Genomic DNA, 11458 nt, shown 5'->3' with positions numbered 1-11458 from the left:
ATAGACCATCGAGATCAAGGCCAGAGGATATGATGTAGATCATGAAAATAGGTTAGAAGGAAGAACATTCAAATTCGATGCAGAGGAAGAGCTCAAATATTCAGTAATGATGGAGAACCAAAGTCAAGGTGGCGAGATGAGCGTTGAAAGGTCAAAGCGCTCGTTGAATCATTCTTGAACATCGGATAGAGTCAAATTGACTATAGTGATTTAACTTTCATGTTTACGTGGTCTCTGAAGTTGAACAGTCAAAACCCAATCATAAGCTTCCATGTGGTGAGGGTCTTGTGGTGCACTAAACAATGGCAAGTTAAAGGTTGGACAAGCCTAAATGTTGAAGGCCAGAAGGGTTTTGGAGAATGTATTTGTAATAATGCCACGTGTCTTCAATCCCACTGAGCATCCAACTAAAATGCAGAGAAAATAAAGAAAGGTCATGTAGACCCAGTTAAAACATAAGACAACACTTCAGATGAATCTCTAGTTGCTTAGGATTTCAAAAAAGCACTTAAAGGTCTTCGCCAAGGTAAAAGATCTAATCATAACCATCCATCTCAAGATCAATGAATCATATTTAAATTCAAAAGAAAAGAAGTTATCAAAGGTAGAACTAGAGTTTATCATTGAATTCAAATGTTTTCAATGAGATGGAGCATTACTTACGAAGTCGATGAGTGTTAACAGAGAATGAACACAAGTGTAAAAGAATCCATCGATGCCACAAAGAAGAATATTAGGATTTTCTGCATGTTTCTAAGTAATGATGTAACAATCAACCTTCCCTATTCTTAGACTTTTTGCTTTTCTTTGTTGTATCTATTCTTCTTCCCTTATATGTAAGAGATAACTATTGATATTCCAGTGTTGTGGTAATGCAATAATTGAATGTAACTGAAGAATGTTAGTCTTCCATGTAATAATGACTATAAATGGCCAAGAACCCAAGGAAGGGGGCATATATATGTAATTTCATTTTAATCAATAGGAATCGACATTTTTGTCCACCTTTCCCCCCTGCAGTTCCAAATGTTGAGTGGGAATCAAAGAATTGGATGGAATGAAGGATTTGTATATGTTTGTAGTTAGGTAATGTGATGTTTTGGTTCCATTTAGGACTAGCATGCCTAGGTTCCTTTCATTGTCTTCTTCAACTGAGCTAACCTTGTATTTCAGAGTAGTTTCTTTGGGATTGTAGGATGAATGCATTTGGACCTGTTAATTCCTTGTTAGATTCCATTTTGGTAAAGGGTTATCAGTCAAGGTGTATTCCATTTCATCTTTCATGTGCATCTCTGCTCTCTCCCTAGATTGTATTTCAGTAGGACTAATCTACATTTAGATTGGAGTAGAAATAGTATAAGAAGGACTTTAAGGTAGCTTGTGATATCCATTCCACTAAGTGTTATAGGTTGCCTGAATCTATCTCTACCTGGGGTGTTTGTAGTTATGAGCATCTTGGTTTGCCTCTATTGCTCTCAGGTTAAGATAATCCCCCTTTTTATCTACTAAAAACACAATTCATTGCATGTCTTTATAAAGGGGAGCTGTACCCTTAAAATTTAGGGATTAGTGACATAGTAGGTGCACTGATCCAATCTGTTGTAGATAGCTTGTTTCTCACAATACGAGCATAAGGAGTCAAGGTAAAGCCAATTCAAGGTGAGGGACAAACTGTTTACCAACAATGTTACATGACATAAAGTGAGCCATTTTGCTAAATCTATCTATAGCCACAAACACCATATCAATTCCCCTAGTAGTCTTAAGCAATCCTTAAACAAAATCTATATTGATGCTCTCCCAATTTTTATGAGGAATTGACAGAGTTTGATATAAACTTGAATTGGAAGAAGATCCAATGGCCCTTTGACAGATGCCACAACACTCAACATACCTTCTTACTGTTAGAATGATAAGAACAACTGAGACAAGGGGTGAATTAGTTATCCTCACGTCTAGATGTACCAATTTAACATTTAATAACTTCAAACAACTTACTCATATCCATAAATTTACTCGACCAATATAACAACTTAACTGTAAATCAACTTATTCATTTTAGCACTTAGTTCTTTGTCCAGTATATGCTGACTAACATAAATATAAAACAATAAATACCACTAGGTAAATACAACATTCACACAAGTATACCAGTATTATTTAACATGGAAACCCAATTTGGAAAAAACCAAGTAACATGCTACCACTTTTCACTCTTGTGAAGTGAGCCGGTTAAGAGCCAACCCTATTAAAGGTTACAAAACACACTGTTAGATGTGACCTTGTTAAAGGATCTAAATTGCCCTATTAGGAGTGGCTTGGTTAGAGGTGTTTAGATCATTCCATTAGAATATCACCTTGATTAAAGGATTTTACAAATGACTATTAGGTCCCATAATGGTTAGAAAGAAACAACTAGGTTTGATATGATAAAATACAACTCTATAAATTCAGATCTCAATTCGGTTCAACCCTAGATCATTGACTGGACATCTTCATATTCTCCATCATTGATATGCTTGGTAACCCTTAAGGTAATCTTATAATCACTAACTTCTCACTTCTCCTCTATAAATCTATGCTTCACTTTCTCATAAGTTCTTCAACCAACCAACCAACATAAAATATCTCATATACCTCCTTAAATAGGTGGCTTTGACTTTTTTCTGCTTAAACATCATCATAGATCTTAGGGCTTAATCAAATTCAATGAATCTGTCTATAATTTTGTCCTTCTTCTTCCTTGAAACTTCTGGAAACTTCTTATTAAATACTTTCTTCTATTTCTTAACAAAATCAATTCATGCTTTAAATGCTGAAGCTCATCAATCTTTATCATTCACACATTTTGACAAATTCAAAAATTCAGCTGTGTTGGCCTCCCATCTAGATTCTTTTACAAACTATTAATTGCTGATACTCAATTATCACTATGTTCTTCAACTCATCATCACTACATAGCATGGTCTCTACTGGTTATCTTTCTTGACTGACATTGTCTCGCTTAGTTTTCACTATGCTTGGTCGCTTCTCCATTTCATCGTCATTTTAATCAATTATAACAATCACTATTCTTGTACTATTTTCTTGACTATCTCTTAAGTTCTCTAGTCTTGTACTTCAACTTCTTCATTGACCTAGTAAAATTGTCACTCGGTCGTGCTTAGTGTTTTAATCACCTTCTTGTCTTCTCTTCTATACATCAAATCAACTATGTTCTTTGCATAATATAATGATCAACCAACACATTTCCCCCTCAAATACTAATTGATCAAGTTCCCATTGTAATTCAATCATACTTAATCCTCTTTACTAAACAACTTCACTAGCTCATCTAGTTACACTGGCTCGCTCGGTCTTCACTATGCTCGGTTGCTTCTCCTTTCTCCTTTATCTTACTTGATCATAACTATCACACATCTTGTACTATTTTCTTGACTATCTCTTAAGTTCCCTAATCTTGTGCTTCAACTTCTTCATTGACCTAGTAAAATTGTTACTTGGTCATACTCAGTGTTTTAATCACCTTCTTGTATTCTCTTTTATACATCAATTCAACTATCTTCTTTGCTTAATATAATGATCAAACAACACATTTAATAATCAAATACTAACTAATCAAGTTCCCATTGTAATTCAATCATACTTAATCCTCTTTAATCAACAACTTTACTAGTTCATCTAGTTGTCTTCTCTTTTCAAATCCTCTTCATCAATCAAAAGATATGACATTCTAGACTGTTAGTAAATTTCTTACTAGTAAGGTTTGAGATCAATGACAACTTAAAAATTATTCCGATTGTAGCTTCCAACAATCTCTCTCTTTGGCATTGATAGAAACACCTCTACTTACCATGCAATGGCAAAATATTTGTCATGATTTTCACAATCAACTCCCTTTGTGTTCTGTATCAGATTGTTATTAATATCCTTAATTTTATTTTGATTCTTATCTTTTTAGTTTCATTCTAATTCTCATCTTCTTAGTTTGATTCTGATTCTCATCTATGCAATCATATGGATCAGTGATATGCTTCCTCTTTGCTTCTGACACCAATTGAAATAACAACTGTATTGGTTCCCTCTTTGACATACATCTCCTACTTTGTTTGACATTCATCTTCTTTCTCTTTCAGTGGATGACAACTTAGCACAACATCTCCCTCACACATCTTCAGATATTGGATGGTAACTCATTATACATCTCCCTCTTTAAAAACAATGCCAAAGATGTCATCCTCTATACACATCACTTTTTGACTGATCTTCTAAATTATTACTCCCATTTCATCCTCTACTTGCAAGTTCATCAACTCATGCTTCTATCATTCAATTCAATTTTTTTTCCATACCTTTAGGCAGTTCCTAAAGTGTGACCTTTTGCATCAATTTGTAAGATTTTCTGATCATAAAATATGATGCAATGCTGTATCTCTTCCTAGTTCTCTTTAGATAGGGGAATGACCCCTAACTTACCTCTTAAATACATGTAAGCATCCTTAGGTAATTCCTTCATGAATATATCGACTATCTACTCCTTTGTGTTCACATACTCCAGTTTGAATTCTTTGTCTTGTGCTAGCTCTTTCACGTAATGATATTTGATTATAGTATGTTTTGTCTTTGTGTGCATCCCAAGATTCTTAGGTATGTATATAATAACTTGTGTTATCATAATATATCACCATAGTTTCTTGGCTCAAACTCACATAGTAAACATGTATCATTCTTCAATTTATTTATTGTGAGGACTTTTGAATCTTTGTCTCCTCTCTTTGTGACTTGGCTCCTATAGCATGATGCTTGGTAACATGCCAAGGCTTGAGAGAGCTTATTTGGTTAAGCTTGACAATGCCATTTTGCTAATGTTCGAAAACCATTATGTCTAGTTTAGGTAATGTGCTAAGTTCTCCTTCATAGATGTAGACAAAGTTTCTATAATCTTTAGGTTCTATCTTGCATTGCTCTTCATTCTTTTTTGCAAATTCATCAACTCTAACATTTTCACTTTCCACAATTTTGTTAATGTTAGAATTCAAACACTTGTATGCCTTTCTTCTAGTGGAATATTCTAAGAATATACCTTCATCACTCTTTACATCAAAATTTTCATGCCTTGAATTTTTTAATATATAACACAAGTGCTTCCAAAAACTTTGAAATAATAGATATTAGGTGCATAGCCATACCATAGTTCAAAAGGGGTTTTGTTTATACTTTCCTTGACTTGAATTCATTTAAGGGTACAATCAACAATACTTACAACTTCTCTCCAATACTTTTGTGAAACACTCTTTTCCATCACTAGTCTTCTTGCATAATCCATGATTGCTCTATTTTTTCTTCTTTCAACTATCCCATTCTGTGGTGGAGTCCTTGGTAGAGACATATGTCTCTTAATTCCTTTGTCATTATAGAATATGTTGAACTCATCTGATATGAATTCACCTCCTCTATCTCATCTCAAAGCATTTAAGACTTTTATCTGTTTCCTTTTCAACTATAGTCAAATACCACTTAAACATTTGAAAAACATTAGATTTTTCTTTAAGAAAAGTCATAGTCATCATTCTAGAGAAATCATCAACAAATAAGATAAAATACTTTTCATCACAATAACTTTTTACTTCATCAGGGCCACATAAATAAGTATAAATCAACTCTAAAATATCATTAGAAGAAAATGTCTTTATCTGAAAACTAGACATTGTTATTTTCCCCATTTGACATTGTTTGCACATCACTTTGTCAAGGTTTCTCAGTCTTGGCAATCCTCTTACTCTTTTCATCTTACTAATGTTCACTAAATTATCAAATGTAATGCCTAGCTCGAGAACCCAAAAGAAATAAACCTAATATTTTACAAAGTTTACTATTTTTTTTTTTAAAATTATAAAGTTTTAACAACTTTAAAGTAACAATAATGCGGAAGTAATATATACATACACATCAAGAACACATAATCAATTAAAAATACAGTTTCGATTCCTCAAGGGTTCCTTCATGTTGAGTCACATTTAAGAAAGTTTTATTAATAAGTTTAAGTCTCAATTACATTGTCCATAATCATAAAATGAATAAATACATACATAGTCATATAAACAAATGCATAAGTACAATGAATAATATGAAAGCACATCTAATGAATAACATCCACTGCACATGTCACAGTGTATGTGAAAATAAATACAAGTACATCAATATACAATACAATATCCTGTCGGATCTCAAAACACATGATACATAGATATATCAAATGAATAGAATTCTTCAAGATAAGAAGAAGAATGATAATGGTACCACTTATCAAGAGCATGCAACATTTGTCAATCTGAGGGGGATCCAAATGGTAAGAATACACTACCTCTCGACCGCATGGTCACCTAATCAAGTTCCCACTCCCACCATGCATGAGAGATAATGTACGATCCACACACAGATAATCAAATCATAAAATAATCCTAGGCAAAGAATTCTGATAGCCAAAACTACCTCAAAAGTAACACTTACTAATCAAAAAGATAAAATACTCTAAAAGGAAGAACACTTAATCCAATACCAACATCATAAATATACCAAGAATCGATCAAATCACTAAAATCATAAGATAAAGTCAACAAAAGATATCCACCTCAAGAAAAAAGCCACATGCCAAAAGTGCATCAACCATAAATCACCAATCACCATCAATGAAAGTAAATAATCACATTAAATACATCCAAAAACAAGTACACCATCAATAACAACACCGCCAGAGGAATATACAAAAAAATTATGAAGGAGACTCAGGCTACATTCTAGGGAGTGTCATCACATGGTCAAACTATATGAGTTACCCTAGATTGGTCTCTCAATAGACCCAAATTCTCAAGCGTTGAGTTACCCTGGACTAGTTACTCTGAACCCCAGACCCTCAACATGACACATCCGGAATCAGAAAACCCTCTCAAGAAGATGAGGCAAACCAGTCATACTATCATCCCATTCCCATCCTTAGTCTATACAAGCACTTAAGGCATGGGTGGGGCAAATATCTCAAACTTATCTTTTTAGTGTATTTCCCCAAAATATTAATTACTAGATAATCACTTATTACATAACTTACAATAGGTTACCCTAGCACTGACCACTTCAGGTTCCGGACTCCTACTATAAGCCAATCTTAAGGATATGTACCCAGAAAACCTTCCAAAAATCACAAACCACAATAATATCCCATACCACAAGAGTAATATTGATCAAATTTGGTTCCTTAACATACAACCCAAAAATAACATTAGTTCTCAAAACCCAAGTTCTCATAAATGCTCAATAACATAAAGCTCATAAAACATAAATCTCAATTCAAATTATACAGTTCATCATGACACCCTGTCAAATAATCATAAAAGAAATCTCAAAGATGCCTCTAGTTCACATCCTAACTTGGCCAACTAAACAACTCACAAAGAAAAACCATCATGAAAATAAACATCACAAAACTATAAATAGAATATTAGAAAACACATAGTTTTTAGCCACATGATTTAATTCCATCAATTTCTCTTGTTTAATTTGAGTCTTAAGGATGTGTTTATAAATAAGGTAAGAATATACATGTTAATATAAATTGTTATGCTAATATACTTATTTAAATCAACAAGTATTTAAATATCCAACCTCTTTGCATATAAAATATCATGCAATATTATCATGTTATTAATTTAAATAATTTTAAATCATAAATGATTTAATTAATAACATAAATATATATTATTAGATTAAATACAAATATCAATTTCATTTCTAAAATATTAATTTGACTTCTATTTTAGTCCAATATTAACATTTAATGTTCCATTAATTCATAATGCAAATAGGGATTAAACTATAGATTTAATTTAATTATTTATAATTTCTCTTGTAAAGTCAAATAGTTATTAATTAATAATTACAAAGTGAACTCTACCACAACTTCTCTTAAAATATAATAAAATTATTTTAATATTTATTTATTAACTTCCCTCTTACATTAATAATTACAAAATCATTTATATGCAATTAAGAGTTTAATTGAACTAAAATAATCATTAAAACTAACATTCACTTTATAACTTAATGAATAATATTTATTTCATTTTAGAAATTAATAAATTATTATTATTATTTTAAATAAATAAATCTGAAAATTAAACTATATAAAATAAAAATACAAATACAATTAGTATTTTCACGTCTTTGATCTCTCAAATCATGCAACCATACTATACTTAGTTTTCTATTTTTAGCATATTTGTTTTCACATGCAACCCTACTATACTTAGCTTTCTATTTTTAGCATATATGTTTTCACATGCATGTAACCCTACTATACTTAGCTTTTTTTATTTAGCATAATTATTTTCACATGCATGCATAAGTTTAGTTATAACATGTTTTCCTATCAATTAATCTTTTTCTTTTTTCAATAAATTTTGCGATTAAATTATTTTAGATATAAGAATAAAATTTATCTATTTTTAAAAAATTCATGATAATCTCATGGTTCTAATGACAAATTTAAAGTTGAAACCCTAACTATTCAATTTATTATTTTCTTCTAAATTTTCATAATCAAACATTCCTTATATTATCTAAAAGGGTTTTAAAAGAATACAATCATAATAAATTTCTACAGTTTTTCCATAAATTTTCTCAATCAAGTTTTCTTGATTAATAAGTTTTTCTTTTCAAAATCTACAACATAATTCCTTATTCAACAATTAATACAGTAAATTAATAAGCAATATGCAAACACCCAAGAAGACACGAAGTAGACAGGTCTTTCAATAAAATTCTACGAGTTTTCAAACCCTACCTCAAAACCACAACTAAAATCTGAGACAATTTGTGAATGCATACAAATCTTGACCCCCTGAAACTTTCAACAATTCTTTTGATCCAATTTCAAATTTTGCTCCTCAAAACCTGTGTGTAAAATGAGCTCGAATATCTTAATAAAGAGTTTAACTCTACCTAGGGTTTCCATTTTTTGAACATGCAAAGGCCTCTCCTTAAATAAACTTTTATTATTTAATCCTTTCATGCACACTTAAAGAATTTTTTAATTAAAATATTGTTTTATATTTGCTTTTTCTCCAGTTCATTAATTAATAAAAGCACTAATTAAAGCATAGAGTATTATTTAAATTAATAATAATAATCAAAGCCCATTGTTTAAATGTAACTCTAATTTAACTATTATTAAATAAATAATTATAATAAAACAATATTTTTTTTTTGATCGGTTATAATAAAACAATATTAAATCTTTAATATTTTAATATTTTAATTCTTTTTTTGTCCAACTTCTTAAATTAGACTTTTAAATTAAATCTTTTAAGCTATAGTACATATTTAATTAATTCTTAATTAATTAAATATCATCATATTCTAATTTCTCTTTAACCAATTTTCTAAATTTAGACTTCTAAATTAAGACTTTTAAATTTAAGCACATATTTAATTATTTTTTAAATTAATTAAATATTCTCATGCTTTAATATTTTCTTTTTAATCAAATAATATTTAATAATTCTCAATATTACATGATTAACCAAAATATTATAATTAAATCATTTACCATAAATCACATAGCAAAATTCACATAAAAGCAACATTACCAAAATAGACCAAAGCTCAAAATCAAACAACACAGACAAAGATAAACTCAAGTGTTTTAAAAGGGCGGAAAGTCAAATACATCTCCTCCTTCTCAGGACAAGTAATTAGGCTATGGCTGAGATTGGACTTGAACATTATCTCCCCATTCTTACTATTGAGTTATTGTGATAGGGTATGCTCATCCTGGCAATTCAGGGAAGCCAATACCTACATTCTTCATAAAAGATGAGTATGTACATGTATATAAATATATCTACACTAAACAAGCAATGGTAGGGAGTGGTACATCGTGTAAATCTTGACTAGCAAGTGACTATGATGACATCCCTTAACCACATCAAACATGACAAACAAAAAGTTAAAACAGACATATGCACCATACACATGCAAGTATGGGGTAAGTACTATAATAAGTCAAACACCAAATGCTTAGATAAAATAATGCAGTATTACGAATATGAAGTAATAATCATTAAAGCATCATCTAACATTGCTATGAAAGAAATCATATTTATTAACTACGAATTATTAAAGCACCATTAATGCACTAGTAACCATAATCATTAAAGAATACATGAAATATAGTCAACTAAGTAATTATTTATTGATATACATGCAATCCAAGTCATGAAATTATTTCATAGTTATAAATCCAATACCCTTGAAACTAACACATGCATGAAATAGGCATAAAAAAAGTTTAAGTAAATATAATGGAAAAGCAAACTATAGGTGGGCACTACATCAAAATTCACATGATACAACCTCTTATCCCATAACCAAACATCTTCAAAATGTACAAATAGACATGTATCACTAGATAGGTCTAAGTAGAACACATTACCTCTTGTTTTCTCTCCACTTCCAATTAGTTCACTAGTAGCATCATAGATATTTTCCTTCTAGTTTTGGAATTTAACTCAGTAGTCTGAAGTGTTCAACTATGCCACATTCAACAAATTATATTTAAAACTATCAACCCATTATGCATTGTCACATCTAATCTTATGATTCAATATAATTGATCCTTTACTTTTCATATAACATGGTGCATCATTTCCAAAATTAACATTACTTCCATTATAATTTTCTATCTTTTCAAACTTACTTGTATCAATAGTCATATGATGTGAGCAACCACTATCAATTATCCATTTATCATTCTTACTTACATGTGATATTAAATCAAATTTTTCATCTTCATTAGATTCATCTTTCATCAGAACATAAAAAACTTCATCATAATCATCATAAGCACTATCCTAACCATCTTGTTCAACACTATAAAAATATTGCTTACCTTCTCCCTTGTAGTCTTTGTTACCTCGGTTGTCTCTCCTTCATTGATATTTATTTCCTTTCCTTTTCTCTTTATCATCTCTATCAGGGCATCTTGCCCCAATATGACCAAATTTGTTACTTGTAAAATAAATTATAGGAAGTTCACCTTTGTATTTTCCTTTTCCTCTTGGTAGCCTTCTAGTCAATAATGCTTCAAGATTAGCAAGATCATCATCTAATTCACTATCATTACCCACAAGTTTAATCCTTTTGTTTCTTCTATACCCATCAAGGGTTAGTTGAGACTCAAAAGAAAATTCAATATTACTAGGTGTATAATTATCAAAGTTAAAAAATTCAGATGCAGTAAGTCTACTAACTAGACTATTCAAGGTCAAATCATTACCAGGTGTACATCTCAGTTCTTGTAATATAAAAGCTCTAATAAGATAAATAGGAAGTAAAGTTTTGAATACCTATCTGATCACAATCTCATCAATTATGTCTCCTTCAACACCTTTAATTGCATTTACCT

This window comes from Cupressus sempervirens, chromosome 6 (genome assembly GCF_028749045.1).
Source record: "Cupressus sempervirens isolate cs-2001-9-10 chromosome 6, ASM2874904v1, whole genome shotgun sequence".
Classification (NCBI taxonomy): domain Eukaryota; kingdom Viridiplantae; phylum Streptophyta; class Pinopsida; order Cupressales; family Cupressaceae; genus Cupressus; species Cupressus sempervirens.
The sequence above is the reverse complement of the archived record's forward strand: the minus strand, read 5'-3'. Positions refer to the sequence as shown.